The 19,709-nt window shown below is 41.6% G+C and overlaps 1 long non-coding RNA gene across 2 annotated transcripts; it reads right to left on the bottom strand.

Moving 5' to 3' along the window:
* Positions 1-287: 287 nt before the first annotated feature.
* Positions 288-11,465, bottom strand: LOC309371259. Of its 2 annotated transcripts, XR_014168979.1 has the most exons (5): positions 11,212-11,465; positions 9,976-10,088; positions 7,729-7,879; positions 6,137-6,214; positions 288-699 (listed from the first exon to the last, which is right to left on the bottom strand). It is a non-coding gene; the product is annotated as an uncharacterized lncRNA (long non-coding RNA). The 2 variants fall into 2 exon arrangements; XR_014168980.1 differs by lacking the exon at positions 11,212-11,465 and having other exon boundaries at positions 9,976-10,976.
* Positions 11,466-19,709: the final 8,244 nt, after the last annotated feature.

Genomic DNA, 19,709 nt, shown 5'->3' with positions numbered 1-19,709 from the left:
TTAGGCATCTGCCACTTTAAAAGCTGAAACAGGCAGTTAGGCAAGGTTATTGGAGTCATTGTCCCTGAGCTTTTAAAAGACGTGTATATATATACACGTTTCTGTGTGCTGCGCTGGTGCTGGCTCGCCAGAGCAGCTTCGTCACGCTGGCCACGTGACCTGGAAGTGTCTCTGGACAGCGCTGGCCCCCGGCCTCTTAAGTGAGATGAGTGCACAACCCTAGAGTCGGACACGACTGGCCCGTACGGGCAGGGGTACCTTTACCTTTACCTATATATATATATACAAGACATATTTACTCAAGAGTTCCTTGAAATCAAAGATTTTCTCTGAGATCCCATAGGGCATGGAGTGGTCAGCCTGTGGCTTACAAGATGGTTGGACAGCTATCAGCCCCAGTGAAGATAACCAATAGTTAGGGATTATGAGAGTTGTTCAACGACATTTGGAAGGCCATAGGGTAGCCATCCCTGCTATAAGTAAAGAGTACACAGAGTGTTCGATGGCCACTTTGCTTGATCTGTTGCTTGCTGCTTGCAGTCCCGATGTCAAGAGCTATGGGATTAGGTTCTGCCCATGTAGGTTGCAGAGCCTGGAATGCTTCTAGCTTCCTGTTCAGATTAACTATAGTCCTGCCATGCTACCTCTGTCCTAATTCTGTGCATGACAACTGCTCCGTTGCAGGATGATGCATTTACACTTGGGAGGGCGGGAGGAGAAGAAATGACAAAGCAACCAATTAATATGTGTACAAATCAGCAAAAAAGAAAAAGAAAAAGTGGTGTAGTAAAACAAGTGTCATACTTGGATTCAAGCATGGTGCTTACCTTGGGAAAGTCACTCTCTCTTCCCCCTAACTTACCACATAGGGTAATTGTGCTTGTCAGGTTATAGGAGAATAGCACCAGGGTATGTAGTCCTGAGCTCACTGAAGTGTGATAAATAATTGCAAAAATGCACAGGCATGTGACTACACCCACCACTTCCTAAATCTTAATAGCAAAAATCAGAAGAATATTAAAGGGATCTCAAATTGGCATTGGTGCCCATTCAGGTTTCCAGATTTCATATCTTCATTCTGAAGTGATATCTAGGGAAATGTTAGAAAGCAAGCTGCTGCAATGCAGAGGATGTTCCATTTCTAGATAGCTGCTGGATTTTGCACCACATAATCTGTAGTGTTCCAGAAATTAAATCTCATACATTGCAGTGGTAGTCCATCACTTAATTCTTGATGTGTTTGTTGTTTGATGGTGTTAACATCAGGCACATAAAATTGTGTAAGCCAAAATTGGTATTAATCATCCTGTGTCAGACAGTTCTAATACTTCTATTATTACTGTAATATGACTATATGTTTTGATTTTATTGCCAATCTATCTTTGACCTGTCCTTTTAATGACTGCAGTCTAATTTACAGTGTGCTTGCAATGCTATTGGATTTCCAAATGAAATGAAATAAAGTAAACAGTTCTTACGTTAAATTATTTAAGCTGCGGGTGAAATGAGGATTGCAGAAATACAAGTGCTTTGTCTAAAGTACAAACAGTGAAGTGATTTAACCTTTAAGCCAACCTTTATGTTCTTAAGAAAATAAGTGAAAACTCCTTGTGAAGAAAGGCCAAACTAGCCATTTTCCACAGATGTGCATAACCATATCCCAACTGCCCTTTTTAAATAGGAAAGGCTGCTTCCAGGTAGGATAAATGATGGAGAGGGAGGGGTGCTTAACGCTTTCCCGTCAATTGTTTTCATTCTCCAAATCCCTCCCCAGCAGCTTTCTCCCAAGTCAGAGTCCCTAAAGGGATCAACATGTGTTTTGGAACTCCAGTAGTGGAGGGCTGTTTGAAGGTGATAAATTGCAAGCAGAGAAATGATATAGTTGCATGTGTCTCTCTGTAAAGTTTAGCTCGGCCCTTTAACGACACCCAATGTCCTTTTCCCTTTCAAGATGTTTTTCTAAGGCCTCATTCACCTACACATCACAGGTGTGTACTGAGGTTAATGCTAGGTTCTTAGATGGTTATGAGGCTGCTTTGCTCTATATCTTTAATGAGTTCTCCAAGGAAAGTTATATGGCTCTCACATTGCACAAACTTGCTAAAAGGAAAGCAGCTTCACACAGCTTTCCAGCTGCATAATTACTGTCTAAAAAGGACAAGCTTACTGCCATGATGTGTGCAATGAGAGCAGCAGAGAACACCTCAAGTAAATGAGTTATGAGTCAGGGTCCTGGGGGAAAGAGTTGTTCTAAGATGTTATGGGTTTTATCCTGCCAAACTTGCCCTACCACAAGGTCTTGTGTCAGTGAGCAACACTAAAAACCTAACAATCAGACATCAAACGTTGGAATAGCCACAGCAGAACACACTAATTGCCCATTGCTGAGTAAGGACTTGGGATCACTCTGTGGAAAGGAGATCCCAGCAGGAAAGTGAGCCAGTCTGCTTCTGCTTCATCCTATTTCTACATTAAACTGTGGTTGTTGTTGTTTTTTTTAAAAAATGAATGAAGTACATATTTAAACAAATGCTTGCTAACATTTATTTCAGAAGAGTTTTCTGAATGTAGCTTCTCTCAAAATACACATTTGTAAATGGCTTTTGAGGTGAGATCTTAATTGGAACATTCACAAAGGGGGAATCTGGAGGATAACATGTGAATATGGGAGATCAGATTAGTTCATATCAGAGTGTGCAAAGATCCATCTCCTCAAGCATTTTAATTTTATGCTCAGTAGGAATGTATAAACTGCCATAGGTTAGGAGAAATTAGGTGCCCCTAACTCTTTGAAAGAGGCTTAGAGTATGGAAGAAGATCAGGATGAGGTGCTAGACAGAAGACAGTGACTGCAGTCATTTCCAGACTTCCCTGGATTTCTTGGGAATGGGGTACAAACAGAGCTACAAAGGATGGGAATCTACCTATGTACTCCAGCTATGTACTTGAATTGCATCCCATAGTATAGCCAACCTCTAAGGCAGGGATGGGGAAACAGATATTGCTGGACTCTAACTTCCACCAGTGACAGCCAGCATGGCCAAAGAACAGGGAAGATGGGACTTATAGTCCAACAACACCTGGAGGGTGAGAGGTTCCCCATCCATGCTTGAAGGTTAGGGTGACACTTTGAATGAGAGGGTACACTGAGTGTGTGTAGATTGGTGCCAGAATGAAATCTTCTCACTCGACTAGAAGATGAACTGGAGTTTATGATGCTCCTGCTCATAAACTATTTGACTAGCTGAAAACCCTGCAATTCCCTTTCCATGAATAATCCATTAAGTTCCTGGATGTTCCTAAAACAAATATGCAGAGGCTAAAACAATCCATATTTTCAGAATATCTCTTCCTTAAACAAGAACATAATCACATGCTTTAAAGCCCTATACTGAGAAATTCTTCTAAACGGAATCTTTACTAGCAAGCTCTATTTGTCCTTTAATTAACACTGTCTGCATTAACTAACTTCCTTGTTCCTGGTCTTGAGAAAAGAAAAGCTAGCTAAGCACCGATCATTGATTTGTTTCCTTTTTTTCTCATTGCAGGATTAACTGAACATTGGCAAGTAGAAGGAGTGCAGGAGAAATTCTATTCAGTTCGCATTTAAAGGTAAACCTACTTAATGTTCACTGTCCGAAAAATATGCAAACTGAAAAACACTTGTCCTTTGAAATTTGCACTTTTCCAAATTTTGCAATGCAAACTGTGCATATAAATGTGTGTGTTAGGGACAATAATATACAAAATGCATTCTATGAGGGGAAATTGCTCCCCCAAAATGTGTACAGTGGTACCTTGGGTTAAGTACTTAATTCGTTCCGGAGGTCCGTTCGTAAGCTGAAACTGTTCTTAACTGAAGCACTGCTTTAGCTAATGGGGCCTCCTGCTGCTGACGCACCACCGGAACACTATTTCTGTTCTCATCCTGAAGCAAAGTTCTTAACCCGAGGTACTTTTCTGGGTTAGCTGAGTCTGTAACCTGAAGCGTATGTAACCTGAGAGCGGCCAAGGGATGGAAAGATCTCAAGGCTCCAAAAATAACAGATTGGCAAATCAAATTACAGGAATTGGTGGAGACGGCTCAACTGACTAAGAGGAAACTCAAAGCAAAAATTTGCGGGAAAATGGGATGGTTATAGAAGATATGTTCAAAAATACAATAATACTTTTAGTGCTAGCATTCGAGTGATAAAGGAACTAAAAGGAGGTAGACAACAATTAAGGATTTATTATGTTTTCAGAATGTATTAGAAAAATTATATAGAAAGATTTATTGTTTTGTGTACATTCAAATGTAAGATAAAATATATGCAAAGGGACTTGACAGGAAGTCAAAGTTGAAGAAAAGATTTTGGAAGATAAAAGGGGAAAAAATATTTACTTTCATTATCATCATTTTGTGGGTGTGTGTGGGTGTGTGAGTGTCTGCACATATGTGTGTTGTTGTATGCAATGTTTGGGAGGAAATAAGACGGTAAATAACAAATAACAAACTAAATATTGATCTATGTAATTTTTATTTCTTAATTATATTTAGTGGTAGTATGGCTGTATTGTTTTTTGTAACATAAAATCATTCAATAAAAAATATTTTTTAGAAAATAATAACCCAAGGTACCACTGTATGGTAGACAGTCCAAATTGCACACCAAAATGTGTATATTAGTAGCGGAGCCTAGTGTAAATTAGAGGTTATAGGCAGTGCTTTATATATATATAGTAAAAAAGGTGCCAGCACTCACCATGAAGAAAAAAAGCGCTGGTTATAGTGATGATGAAACTAAAGTATTGTTGTGCTGTAGATGAAGCTTTCTCAGCATAACTCACCTTTAAGCTTATTGTCTTGGGGATGTTTCCCAAGGAAAACTGTCCTTTGTACAATGTGATCCCTTATGGCATCCCAGGAAAAACAGATAATTGGAATTTTGCTCATAAATGATTTTACAAGCAAGCTGTAATATCAAAATTATATCACAAGGCAAGCCATAAAGTATATGCAAAGAACTATTTGGTTCAGCACCTGGCTTCCCAAAGTGGCCAAGCAGAGGGTATAGTAAGCCCAAAAGAAGGACCAGCACAGAACCCATTCCCCACTGTTCTTCCCAACCAAGTGCTGTTCAGAGGCATACTGGAGGTAGTAGCATACAGCCATTAAGATTAGTAGCCATTACTAATGGCAACTTAGTGCGCCTTGAATTGGTCTGCTCACCATTTAAAGGCATCCAGGTCCATTTGGTCTGATCCAACAGGCCTCCTCTTTTAGTCTTAAAAGGCCAGCTTAGACATATTTGGCCAATGGGAAGTTACTGAAGCTAAACTTCAAGGGCAAGGCCAAATGCTAATCCAATATGGCTGGCTGCTACATGGAAACCTCCCTCTAGAGGAGTCTGTCTTACCAGTTTAGAACTTTCCGTCTTGGGGTTGGTGGTGTCTGCTGCACCCCCTCAGTACACCTTTAAGATCATGTGCTCAGAGGAGCAATACACAGGACTTATTCAAGACTGTCACCGGGCACCTTGAGAGGTCAGTTGGATATGTGTTTTCCTTTGTTTTCAGTTCAGAGCATCAACTGTTCTCCATCACTAGAATGGATGAGGTATTGGGCTGAAAGCTCTTTCTGTAATGAAAATGCAAGTCTTTTTGGGCTCCCACAGATTTTCACAGCAGTTACCAAATGCCAGGGCCTGACCCAGAGTGTTCAGAATTGATGGTCCTGAAACTTCTCTCTGTTGTTGTTCATAAAGAAAAAGGAAAGCTTAAGAAAAAAAAAACATTTTTTTTTTAAGTAGCACAAATCCTATGCATGCTTCCTAGTTCAGCTTTTGCTAATCATTCATACAGCACAAATTTTCTCATTAAAATGAGTATCCCAGAGAGGCATTTGATAAAAAAAATACCAGAAGTATATTTGGAAACACATCAAAACGTCACAGTAATATCAGAATCTCTGTACGCTGAGTGTTGATTTAGAAGTTCAGAAGAATCTTGTGCTATGACTCTCCTGGGGACATACTGCTTGAGAATGTGGGCAGTAGATTGCATAATTGAATGCTCCTCCAGATCAAGAATTCCACATACCTTAGAGAGATAGAGAAAGAGAGAGAGAGAGAACACTAGTAGCAAGAATTCTCACCTGCTCTCCTACCCAAAATGCACAAGAAGGTTTTGATGTAGTTGCTGCTGATGTTGTTGATGATGATGTTGTTCCCTTCTGCAGTATGTGGATTGGGTTGTTTGCATGAGTAATTTACAGTTATCTCTATAAGCTTGTGGAATATTTTAGCCTGGACAGTGTTATCGAAGCTACTAACATGAGTTTGACCAAACTGCGGGAGGCAGTAGGAGACAGGAGTGCCTGGTGTGCTCTGGTTCATGGGGTCACGAAGAGTTGGACACAACTAAATAACTAAACAACAACAACAAATAATTCACAAATGGAAGAAACACAAAAGAACTGTCAACCTTCCTCAGTCTGGGGCTCCATGCAAGATCTCATCTCGTGGAGTTGCAATGATGAGGAGAATTGTGATGAAGCAGCCCAGAACTACACGGGGGGGACTTGTCAATGATCTCAGGACACCATGAAAACAGTTGGTAATGCACTACGCCATGAAGGACTGAGATCTTGCAGAGCCCGCAAGGTCCCCTTGCTCAAGACAGCACATGTACAGGCCCATCTGCAGTTTGCCAATAGACATCTGAATGACCCAGAGGAGAAGTGGTGAAAGTGTTGTGGTCAGATGAGACCAAAATAGAGCTCTTTGGCATCAACTCAACTCGCCATGTTTGGAGGAGGAGGAATGCTGCCTATGACCCCAAGAACACCATCCCTACTGTCAAACATGGAGGGGTACATATTATGCTTTCGGGGTGTTTTTCTGCTAAGGGGACAGGACACCTTCACCGCATTGAAGGGACGATGGACGGGCCCAAGTATCATCAAATCTTGGGTGAGCACCTCCTTCCCTCAGCCAGGGCATTGAAAAAGGGTCAAGGATGGGTATTCCAGCATGACAATGACCCAAAGCCAAGGCAACAAAGGAGTGGCTCAAGAAGAAGCACATTAAGGTCCTGAAGTGGCCTAGCCGGTCTCCAGACCTTAATCCCATTGAAAATCTGTGGAGGGAGCTGAAGGTTTGAGTAGCTACACATCAGCCTCAAAATCTTACTGACTTGGAGAGGATCTGCAAAGAGGAGTGGGACAAAATACCTCCTGAAATGTGTGTAAACCTGGTGGCCACCTACAAGAAATGTCTGACCTCTGTAATTGCTAACAAGGGTTTTGCCACCAAAGTACTAAGTCATCTTTTGCAAAGGGATCAAATACTTATTTCACTCATTATAATGAACATCAATCTCTGACTTTTGTCTTCTGGATTTCTGGGGGTTTCCCTGTTGTTGTTATTCTGTCTCTCACAGCTACAATAAACCTACCATTAAAATTATGAACTGGTCATTTCTTTGTCAGAGGGCAAACGAGCAAATTTAGCAGGGGATAAAATACTTTTCCCCCTCACTGTAGCAGGTAAGTCACTGCTGTTTACTGAGGGGGGGCAAGAGGGTGGTGAGGTCAGTGCAACTGTCCCAGTGGAGCCAGTCCAGGGCTCCTGCTAGTGTGTTCTCACCCTATTGCCCTCTCTACCACCTTATCCCTTCTGGGAGGTCCGGTAAGTGCCTCTTCCCCAGCCCACCAACTGCTCCCAGTGTTATCATTAGCACTCTTACTTTGAAGCTTGATGTTTGTTGGAAGCTGTAGATGCATTGATTGGCAGCAAAGCTCTTCCCATCGGATAGTAAAGATTTTCACTTTCACAACTTCTGGGCTTCTGAGTACAGATGGCACTTAGCTTCTCAAAGACAATTGGCTTTATCTTGGCTATAAATTGAGGAATTTCTTATGAGTGTGCTTTGATTTAGTCACATTGATTGCAGAAGCAATCTCTGTAGACTCTTAAAAGTTTAGAAAGGACCTCAGAAGCTATCCTCATTGGCTGCCATGAAATATGCTCTTTAAGCTCTGCAATTGTCATTGTCCAGAAGCTCCTTTCTTGTATTAATGTCCTGAAGATGTAATCCCTCCTTTTCCCCACTTTGTCTACCTGGAAAGTTTTGAAGTTACCATTTCATTCTTAGCATTGCTTTCTTTCTTTTTTTGTATTCAGCACTGCAGTTGCAGACTGAACAGCTTCATACATTTCATAATAGCTCTAGTAGGTACTTTCAGCTTGCCTAATCTAATAATTAAGAAGCAGGTTTCGGCTATGGGATGTGTATTATAATTGGAGTAATTATGCATATGTTTATCCACAGTTATGGCTTATGCTACGTTCACATTACTGACATTGTCAGTGACTAAAGCAAATGATTTTCCAATATCAGGCTCCCCAGACACATCATTATTTCACTCCCATTGTATTTTGTGGTGCGTTGTGGCACTTTTCTCTTATTTTGGTATACCCTGAGGGTGTGGTGTTATATTCATTACCAAATATTGAATTGCCTCCACCTGCATTTGTACTAAAAATTACAGAGCCTTGTTGGTGGTAACAAACTGAAGATGTTTCCTATTACACACAAGCATACTTGGCTGCATCTGCTACTAACTGAATGGGGAGATTCCTGGAGCCTCAGCCTCATGCTGTTATTTATTTAGTTAGTAGATTTCTACTCTGCTTTTCAGCTAGAGTCCACAAAGTGTCTAACAACTAGGACTGGGCGGATCTGTCAATTTTGGTTTCTCATTTTTCTACTCTTAAGTTCAGTTCTCCTCATTTCCACCTAAGTATTTTGGGAGGAAGTCCTCAGGAAAATTCATCAGCATTTTAATGTGAGTGTTGATGTTTATTAAATTTGTATACCGCCCTTTGTGCATAGATCTCAGGGAGGTTCGCAACATCAGATTAAAATATAAAAACCACAATGTTTCTTACTAGACTCGTTTTTACACAAGTTTGCCTACTACACTTTTTGCAAAGCAATTTCCCCTCCTGCAATGCATTCTATATATTATTTCCCCCAACATATGCATTTTTATGATCACTTTCCCTCAGTATCTGCATATTTGTACATCTTACTTGGCTGGAGAGCTACATTGAACATTTGGAGAAGCAGGAATTCCAAATGATGGCTGTGTATCTGTTCTTCTATTGTTTTAGAAAGTGTGTGTTAGCTAGGTTCACATTTAAAACCACATACTCACAAAACAACCAGTCCCACTAAGCAGGAGACAGCCTCAGGTGTTCTTTCCCACAGGGCAGAAGTGATGTTGACCCAGAGGGTGGCAGTGGCAACAGTCTGACTGAAGCAGGCCCTGATGTCACCTGTGTCCTTGCTTAACTTACCGTGTGTTGACTTGTACTGTCAAAATATAAATGCAACGTCTAGGAGCAGACAGTTTCATTTTGCAAATCAAACCACTCTTGTGGATATGATTATTCATCAGTGAATGTAACTGTGCAATCCTGCCTAGAATAGCTAGCAATTTATGATGGCTGTGCAAATGAAATCTAACTTTGAGGTAGGAAAAGTTTGTTTGTGTGTGTGTTGTCACAGAAGTCAGTAAGGGAACCTGGTAGAAATGGGTTTAGATGAAAATGTAAATGAGGGCAATTCATAAAAAGCAGAGGTGTATGAAGTATTGGCTCCATGCCTGTTTCATGGCCAAACCATGAAATAGGTTTGACCATCAGGGCAGTGCCTCAGATTTTTGTGCCCCCCTCCTTCTCCTTTCCCCCCACATTCCAATTCTCTCCCTCTTATCACAGGTCATGATAAATATAGCTTGCCATAATGTCTGAACTAGACCAAAAATCTGTATCCTGAAACACCGGGGTAGCTTCGAATAACAGCATTTTTAAAAGAAAAAAACAGAAAGCAAAACAGAAATAAAGCAAGTAACAGAGCGAGGTCACATAGAGAGTCTCTGGTTCCTACTGCAAGAAGATGGAACTATGGGTGGTCTTAATAACTCACCTTTGCCACTGAAGGTTGCTTTTGGCCCTGTTCCTGTTAGATGTCTGAAGTTACCACAGGTGGTGAACAACAGGAAAACCTATGATGTGCTGCAAGTTTCCTCCCCGACTGCTCTAGGGTTAGGAGGCAAGTGATATTTCTGTTCTTGCTAACAAATAACACCATAATGATTTTTCAAAACAGCTTTCACACCACAGTAACATTTTTTACTTTGTGGAATATTTGACAACATTTGACCAGGGTAAATACAGTGGTACCTCAGGTTAAGTACTTAATTCGTTCCGGGGGTCCGTTCTTAACCTGAAACTGTTCTTAACCTGAAGCACCACTTTAGCTTATGGGGCCTCCCACTGCCGCCGCGCCACCAGAGCATGATTTCTGTTCTCATCCTGAAGCAAAGTTCTTAACCTGAGGTACTATTTCTGGGTTAGCAGAGTCTGTAATCTGAAGCGTATGTAATCTGAAGCGTATGTAACCTGAGGTACCACTGTAACAGGCAGTCAAGTTGCCACATTTAATTGACTCTTGTGCCAACCCTATACCCAGTTCCTACGTAAATCCTTTATTATCCTTGTCTAATAATCCTAGCATAACCACTGTCTATCCTACTGGGCTAGGAGAATGCACACAAATGGCCTGTGACAGGGAGAAGGTTAAGATCAAAGTCAAACACTGCAATCTAAGCAACATCTTGATAAAACCACAGAGGAAGAAGTACTATGGTCTGTGTGCCTTGCTCTCTTACGTCTGGAGGTCGGCCAAGATTCCTATCTATCTTCTATTAAGACATGATAAAAGTTTTTTTAAGAAAAATTATGCATGGCATGGAGAAAGTGGATAGAGAAAAGTTTTTCTCCCTCTCTCATAAGACTTGAACTTGTGGACATCCAACGAAGCTGAATGCTGGAAGATCCAGGACAGATAAAAGAAAGTACTTCTTCACATAGAGCATAGTTATACTACAGAACTCCTTGCCCCAGGGGACAGTGATGGCCACCAACTTAGATTCATAGAGGCTAAAGCTATCAATGGCTTCTGGCCCAGATAGCTGTGCTCTGCTTCCATGGTCAGAGGCAGTAATGCTTCTGAGTGACAGTCTCTGGAAACAGCAGGAGGGGGAAGTGATCTTGTGCTTGGGTCTTGCTTGTGGGTTTCCCCTAGGCATCTGGCTGGCCGCTGCAAGAACAGGATGCTGTACTAGATTGTCCTTTGGTTGATCCAGCAGGCTCTTCTTACGTACTTACGTTCCATTATCTCTTCTTTATTTGATGCTGAACCACCCTGTGTTATTTACTGTAAGTAGAAGCTCTGTAGTAAATGGGGTGTCTGCCTGGTCTCTTCTGCCCTCGCTTGGCTGCCTGTTTCAGTGAGAGAGATACTGAAAGCCACTGTGTTTGTCCCCTGTTGACAGTCACCTCAGTGACCTCATGCTGATACTGCCTTAAGTATCAGCAGAAGACAACCTGGCCATTGTGACTTCATAATGGTGATGATGATGATGCCTGAAGAAAAGAAAACACTGATTCTTGTACCCACATCTTGCTCATCACTTTCATGAAGAAGGTGTTGTTTTGCATCTCAGAATAGATGAAGCCTCTTAACTGTCTTTCTTACTCTCCCATCCTTCGGCCTTTTCTCAGGGAGGCTCCATGGCATCCACCACTGGTTTTTTGGACCTCTGGCAGCTGCCATGTAATTTATGTTAGCTGCCACTATCTCTCTGTTACCTGCCATTCATTTCTCTAATGCAGGGCCACATTTCCTTTTGCCAAGCCAATGTGTGGAGAGGCAAGAAGAACAAAGAGGGTGCAGCAGTGGATGTGATCCTTAACTTTGTTTCATGCTGGGGGGAAATTAGGAGAAGTGAGGTATTGACTGCTTCATGGCTCAAAGAGAGGTGCCAGTCACCATAGTTAGTTGAAGGAATCTTGAGACTCCCTGCTAGTCAACCACCAATACTGTTTATTTTATTTTTATTTTTTGCTAAGTGTAATACTTTTAAATTGACTGCATTTCTGAAATGAATAGTATATTCATTCTCTTTATCCAGAAGGACAAGCATGAGTAGAGACTCTTGCTATTGCTTTTACGAAGTACATAAATGTATATTTTTATATGCCCAGTGACTGTGACCAGTATGGGCCATGCAACCAGCAAGGAGCATGACGCTGCCTATACATTACAGTATTTCTCATTTTGAGCATGTTCCAGTGAAAGTAAGCACCATTGATTTCAATGGAATGGGGTTAGAGGGCAATCATTGGAATGCAAAGGCCGTCTTCTACTCCCCACAGAAATGTACACCACCTACCGTGGAAATATAGAAAATATACATTTTAAGAAGTTTTGTAAAAGTTCTCTGAGGCTGGAGTTTTAAGTCATTTCATACAGAGTCTGAGCAGAATCTAAGTCAGTGGATGATGCGCAGGTAATAATTCATTTTTCTGCAGAGAAAATCAAATTTCATGTCCTTGCAAAATCTAGGCTTCTTTGAAATGTGACATCCACTTTTCATTTAGCAGATGATACAGATGCAACAGAACTGATGTGGCTGGAAGGATATTTTTGATGGTTGTGGTGTGGGGGGGAGGGTTGCTTCCTGTGACACACCCAGTTGGCTACAAAAATTGGCAGAATTTGCCTGGGATGCTCAGTCTTGTTTAGCATGCTGGACAAGAGAGAATGACATGTTGTTTGCGGGATTATGACGTCCTCTAAACAGAAGGGAGATGGGAAAGACTTTTCTAGGGATAACGGATTGGTAATGAAACTTTTTTATTTATTTTTAAAAATCGCTAGACACATAACTCCTTGTGAGTCTTGGCTTTGGATGTAAGAGAAGAATGTTCATCTGCCTTGTCTGTCACAGAACTGAGGTGTGCTTAGCACACCCAGCCCAAGGAGGACAAATGGCTGGTAGTTTAGTTCTTTATTGACAATGCACACACTTAACAGTAGCTCCAAGGTGCACAGAATACACACGCACATGCTTCTGGTGAATAAATAGTTGGCATCCTATCCCCCAGGCTTGTGCTCTGAGCTGGATTGTCAGAGCAACAGTGTGACCACCCCCGCCAAAAAAAATCTACATCTTATGGCATGCACACAAGCAACCTGAGACTTTAACTACACAGAAGTTGCCGTCGTGCCTGTCTCTTCAAGCCCCTCCTGGTCCTGGAAGACAGTGGAGAAGGGGACAAAGGGGATTCTACTGCCCCCCTTACAGGCACCATCTCTTCCTCTGCTCCTAGTCACTATCCAGCATTGGCTTCACCAGAGGCAAAACACCCCATAAATCGCATTCCCCTGGGTGGGTCAGCCTCTGGCCCCATGGCCTCCATCACCCACTCCTTAGTGCCCTGCCAGTCCTTGACAAATAACATTCCCCTTCCGTCCATTTGTCCTTTGTTTTTGTTTTGATTTTTTTAAAAAAATGTTCCCTTGCTAAGCAGCAAAGTGCAATGACAAGAGACTGTGAATTAGGTACCTAGAAGGACAAAGGGCTTAGGACACACACCATCCTGGCCAGTGTAGAATGAAAGAGGTAGAAAAGTATTTTTGTAAAATGGATGGGGTGGATTGGTTAACGTCTGAAATACCTAAAGAAATTAAGTCCATTTTGCTTGGCCAAAGTCATGGGTTTCCCCAGTAAGTTGACCCAACATATTGAGTCCTTCTTGGAGTCCAGATACATTGCTGTGTATCATATATGCATGCATACTTAATTCAGTTGCAATCAATCAAGTGTCATGTTGTCTGTAATTAATAGATATTTAGCTTCATTTTATGCAAAACAAAATAAACATTTTTACTATGGAGAAAAACCTGTTGTTGGAAACCATAGGAAAGGAGAGTGCTTTTTTGTTCTGGTCCTTTCTATGGGTTTCCCATAGGCATCTGATTGATCACTGTGAGAACAGGGTGATGGACTAGATGGGCCATTGGCCTGACCCTGAAGACTCTTTTTCTGCATTTAAACATGAACAGGATTGTGCTGTAAATATGTTTCTTGGTCCTTCTGTGTCCTTAATTCAAATAATAATTGAATCACTGGAGTGTGACTGTGCTTTTGTAGGTTTTGTTGCCAGCCTATTAGCCAAGACAACATTGGCTCTTTCTAAGGAACCTGCCAGGTGTCAGATTCAGACTGAGTTGGGAACAACTGGATTCTCATATATATACAGAAAACCCATTAAACCAAAGTCATTCGGATGCCAGTCATTATCTGTTTAACATTGTGTATGTGTTTTTAATATTTCAAAGCAGTAACGTTTGAAATTATTGCTTAGTTTTACATTTGCTAGGAATATCTAGGAAAATAGTTTGTATGAAAACAGAGTTGGAATTAACAAATGAATTGCCATAAAAGACATTTCCTGAGAGAGATTAACGCACGCACCAAGAGTCTAAACTTCCTTCATAGCCGAGCACTGCAATATATTTGTTAGTCATTTTTCATTGGTTCCATTTGACACTGTTAATGATTTCATTTCCTCTGGGAGGAGTTCTAGTTCCCAGTTGTTACATCTCATATTTATTGGGCTCTCAGTGAGGATTGTATTACCTTCAAACAATGCAAATAACTCATAATTCAGATTAGTCACTTTAAAAGAAAATGGAGAACTGCAACATTAAAAGTTTGGTAATGGGCCCATTCCTGAGTTCGAAAAAGGACTCCTGACTCTTGGGACTATGGCACTAATGGGAACTGACTGGCAAATTAAATAATTTGTCAGGGTCTACTGTTACATGGAGAAATGCTCTTCTTTTAGTAACTCAACACTTTAAAGCAAAATAATGGTAATGTGCCATTGGGTGGTGGAGAAGGAAACATTTTTGAAAAGCTAATAACTTAGAGTGTTCCTGAAGCAAAAGAAAGCATTGTTTCAGTACCCAGACTGTGAATCAAAAAACATAATTGCTGAGTGGTAGAAACATCTGACCACATCTGATGTATTACTTTAAAGCCACCGCAAGGGAAAGGAGAGAGAACGTCTGAGTGCCTCACACTTCCTCCACCCCCACTTTTGGGTCTAGTTCAGATATGCTTGTTTCCTCCACCTATGTGGCTATTTACCTGTAAGTGTGACTGATGGGGGGGGGGAATAGAACTCCAGGTTCCTCTCTTGCTGCTTATGCAGTAAGTGAAGTTACAGGGAAGCAGCAGAGGGCCTTCTCAGCAGTGGGATCCTTCCTGAGGAACGCCCTCCCATCAAATACCAGGGAGATAAAAAAAACTGCACACCTTCTAGAAGATATCTGAAGGCAGCCCTGCGTAGCAAAGTATTCAATGTTTCATTTTTTAAATGATTGTATATGTGCTGGAAGCCGTCCAGAGTGGCTGGGAGGGGAGTAATAGTAGTAGTAGATTGGAACAGGTTATCAGAAATAATATTTTAGCATGTGTGTGTCTATATGTGTGTGAGTGAGAGGGGGGTGACCATGTACACCAAAACCCACACAAGGCAATGTGGTGGGTCAGGGGAATATGTTGCCCTCCCAGACCCTCCAAGTGTCCCTATTTTCCAGGGACATCCCTGATTTAGAGAAGCCATCCTGGTTTCTGATTTGATCCCAGAATGTCCCGCTTTCCCTTAGGATGTCCCTATTTTCATTGGAGGAATGTTGGAGGGTATGGAGTTATCCAACGCCCGAGCCATCTGAAGGCAATCCTGCATAGGGAAGTTTTTTAATGTTTAATGTTTTATTATGTTTTTATATATGTTGGAAGCTGCCCACAGTGCTGGGGCAACTCAGTGAGATGTGTGGTGTATAAATAGTAAAGTTATCATTATGGAATGGGATGTCCCTATTTTCATTGGAGAAATGTTGGAGGGTATGCCCTCCATATTTGTGCTCCCAGCCCCTAGCCTAGCATGCCCAGTGGTCAGGAAGGATTGCAAGACCACCATTTCCATAGTAAGTGTATGTGTAAAGCAACCTTTAGTCTTTGTGCATGGATCAGGAGCACTGCCCAGATTGATGTCTCTCATTCACAACAAGGAAATATTGAGGTCAAAGTATTAGAAGTATGATAGCTTTCTAAATAATTGCACACTGCTGCACATATTAGATCATGCTGTGCCAAGAATACAGTCTCATGTGAATCTGAATAAGGAATGCCGTGCTGTAGAGTAATTTAACTATAAGCCACGTCCTGGTAAGTGGACATATTTAAATGCCTATTAGAGAGGATCCTAAATAAATATCTTGCATAGGAAACATACCAGCCTCATTTCTTTTCCAATGCATGACAGGGATACAATAGAAAATTTGTTTACTGTAGCAATTTGTTAATCAATGTATTCATAAGACCATTAACTAACTAACTAACTATATCTATCTGAAAATACAAATTCTACTTCATATGATGGTTGTGTTTATTGAATTTCTGTATCAGGCACCCTCAGAAGAGAGTCAAGTGTGAAATTATTCTTCTGAATTTTGCCAATGGGTGGGTAATGATGACTAATGGAAGATGTAAAGCGAAGCATGATTTATTCATGCACTGTGTCTCAAAACTGAATTATCTTTCCTCCAGTTGTTTCCTCAGAAAATGCTAAGAATAAGGTAACTTTCACAACATCACACATTTAGCTAATTTCAATATGTGGGAGGGATTCGTGCTTCCTATGTGACCCTCTCCTGACAGAGGTTGTCCATCAGGGCCACCAAGACAGATTTAATCCTGCACATGCTGAACCCACCCAGTCACACACACACAGAGAGAGAGTGTGCTTGCATCTGCTTCTGTATTAGTGATCTAGTAGACTCCATTCACTTTTGGAGTGAAATAAAGCAGCTGTATTTGAGGAACTTCTCAAGGAGGAAGCAAGGTAAGGCATGAGGACTGCATACCACCCCCCCCCCAAGATGCAGAGAGGGGGGCAATAATCTAATGTTCACCAAGGGCAGCAATACAACTTAACATGGCTCCAATTGGACAAACTGGAAGCTGCCCATCCAGTGGTAACTAGTGACCTCAGCCATAGTTTGTTCCTAATATATAACTAGTAGAAACAATAGCTTTAGTTTAACTGATGGTACTAATGATAGAAGACCACTTCGACTGGTTACTTCATCAAGCCACTTTCCTCAGTTTTCCCACAGTTATTTCAGGTAGCAGCTGTCTGCAATCAAAGCATTTGGCTAATGTTTTTATTTTTGAAATATTGCCGAACAGCTTAAAGACATCTATTTGTCAATATTAACAGGATGAAAGAAATGCAAACTGCCCCTATTATGCATAATATATGCAGACAGAATACTAATAAATCCTGCAAATTGCAGGGGATATTGGGTATGATCCAGCCACAGCAAAGCCCATTTATTTCAGCAGTACAAAGTTGCAAATACATGCTTAAGGAAGGCTGCATTTCTGTCCATATTTGGGATCTCAGTGGGATTCCTGAATAAACATACATAGGACTGGGCTAAATGTCTCTCCCACTAGAATGGTGACTTTTAAAATGTTTACCATTTGGAAGGATCATTCCCATTCTCTTTGGCTTTTTCCATTCTACATCCCAAGCTGCTCTAAAGTTTTATTTTTGGAATGGTTTTTAAGCAACAATTTCTTTTAAAGGTCTGTGAAAAAACATGGTGTGCTTTTTAGCAAATCAAAGCAGGCTAATGTGCCTGTAAAATACTAATGGCCTCCTAAAAACAACAACAACATACAGCTCTTTGGGATATGTCTGTCCAACCATACAAGTTTTCTATTGTTTTGGTAGCAGTAAAGGTCATATTCTAAGAGAGTTGCTCTCCCCACTGCTTGAACCTGGCAGCTTATGATTTCAGCTAAAATAAAAGATGAAGCAGGGAAAGGAGGACAGCACCAAAACAGAAGAGAAGGAAAAGAAGAGGTGGGTCCTCAAAGCTTTGCTAAGATATCAGGGTCCTATCCAATGCTACTGTTCCACTAGCACACAGTAAAGCTAGCGCCAAATGTATTGCTCTTTTTTTCCTTTGGACCACATCAGTGAGGCCTAGAGGGCGTCTTGTTGCCTGGGAAGCCCAGGACCTCCATACACACTGCCTAGACTTGAACCCCGGGGAGGTCACTTTGGTGCTGCTAATGCAGCAGTTTTAATTTATTCCCGGAGGCACACTCCATTGTCTCTCGAGACAGATGAATGCCAACAACAGCAACAACAAATCTTATGAAGACTGACAGTTGCATCCAATGCCAAGTTCCACTTGTGCAACAGAACTTCCCCTTCCTCTTGTCTCCTCTTCTCTCCACATGCCTGCAATATCTGTTCTGGAGGCTCCTCCAACCCTCTGGAGCAGATTTTGAGTGCGTGAGAGGGGCTGCAGGGGAGAAGAGGAGGGGATACTTTCAGTCTGCAAGTGGATGTCTGCTGTGTGCTAGAAGGAACATGACGTGTGTAATTGCCCCCCTCCCCCGGGTACTACCACTCCCCTAATACCCAAAATACAGTTCTGGTAAAATACTAAAAAATGTAAAGTGTTTTTCATTGATGTCAAAACTTTATTGCCTATTTTTGACAAGTGCTCCTGAAGAAGCTTGTTTTGAACCATAGCACCCTGGGCTTTTACAATAACTTTTTAAACCAAAACTAAGGGCCATTTCACACATTTTGCACGGCCGGGGTAGTCTGATACCTTGGTGCCTCTACCTGTACGGTGGACTTGTTTGTCAGTAGCAGGCAGTGGGGTGGGGTAGCAGTGCAACCTCTGATTGACTACATCGCTGCTGTATACTGGGATGGATAAAGGGAAGGGCAAGGTGGCAGCAAGCTCAGCACAGTGAGAATGTTCTGGCGACGCCAAGCCATCATTCCCACAAGTCTGTTTGCTCCATGCTGGCCTTACCCTTCCCTCCAAGTGTTTAGGAGCAATATGGGTGATTGGAGGTCAGGTGAGCATCACTGCTGTGCTCCACTGTTGCTTGTTTCCTTCATGTTTTGCATATTGATGAGCAAATCTAAATGTAGGTTCTAATCAAATACATGGAGCAGTTTGGCTGGTACACATGTAGCCAGCATCTTTAGAATGCTAAAATCCTGTTGATTGTGGTGTGGAAGGAGACATTTGTATGCATGGATTGAACCTGGCTCTACTCCTGAAGAGCCAATCAATAGAGTTTTAGATTTTTAAGAAGGGGCTGCTAAATTAGGGAGAGAAAGCTGCTCGTGCAACACCCAGTTGTATATCCCTCATTCAGCAAAGGCAAGGATGGGGATCCTATAGACCCTCTCGAGATTTGTTGGGTTCCAGTTCCCATCAGCCTCAGCTAGCATAGCCAGTGATCAGCAATGGCGGGAGTTGAAGTCCCATGACATCTGCAGGGCCACAAATCCCCTATCCCTGACCTAGAGACATATATGCAAAAGTCTGCTTTCTCACACAGTTACCTGGGTGGAAATGTGCCAATAAGCTGAAACAAACTCAGGGTTACTTGTCCGACTCCACTTTTCACCTGCCAGTGTTTCATTCTCCTATCCCTTCGGAGTAGTTGCAGTTCAGTGATTCTGTGGTTTTCTTCTTTCATTTTCATTTTCTTTTGCGCAGGAAAGTCAGGCACAGCAATTTATTAACAATATGTGATATTGACAAGAAAGCCAAATCATCCTCTAGGTGAGTGCTTGTGATTGATGTGTAACTTTAAAAATTGAATTTGGTATTGCAACTCACCCAGGTCAATTTGTTTAATTGTATTAGAAGATCATAAACCAGACAGACAGCAAACTGTTTTAGCTCTTGCAGTG

The sequence above is a fragment of the Podarcis melisellensis genome, assembly GCF_964234715.1.
Source record: "Podarcis melisellensis genome assembly, chromosome: 5".
In the NCBI taxonomy this organism is placed as follows: domain Eukaryota; kingdom Metazoa; phylum Chordata; class Lepidosauria; order Squamata; family Lacertidae; genus Podarcis; species Podarcis melisellensis.
The sequence above is the reverse complement of the archived record's forward strand: the minus strand, read 5'-3'. Positions and strand labels throughout refer to the sequence as shown.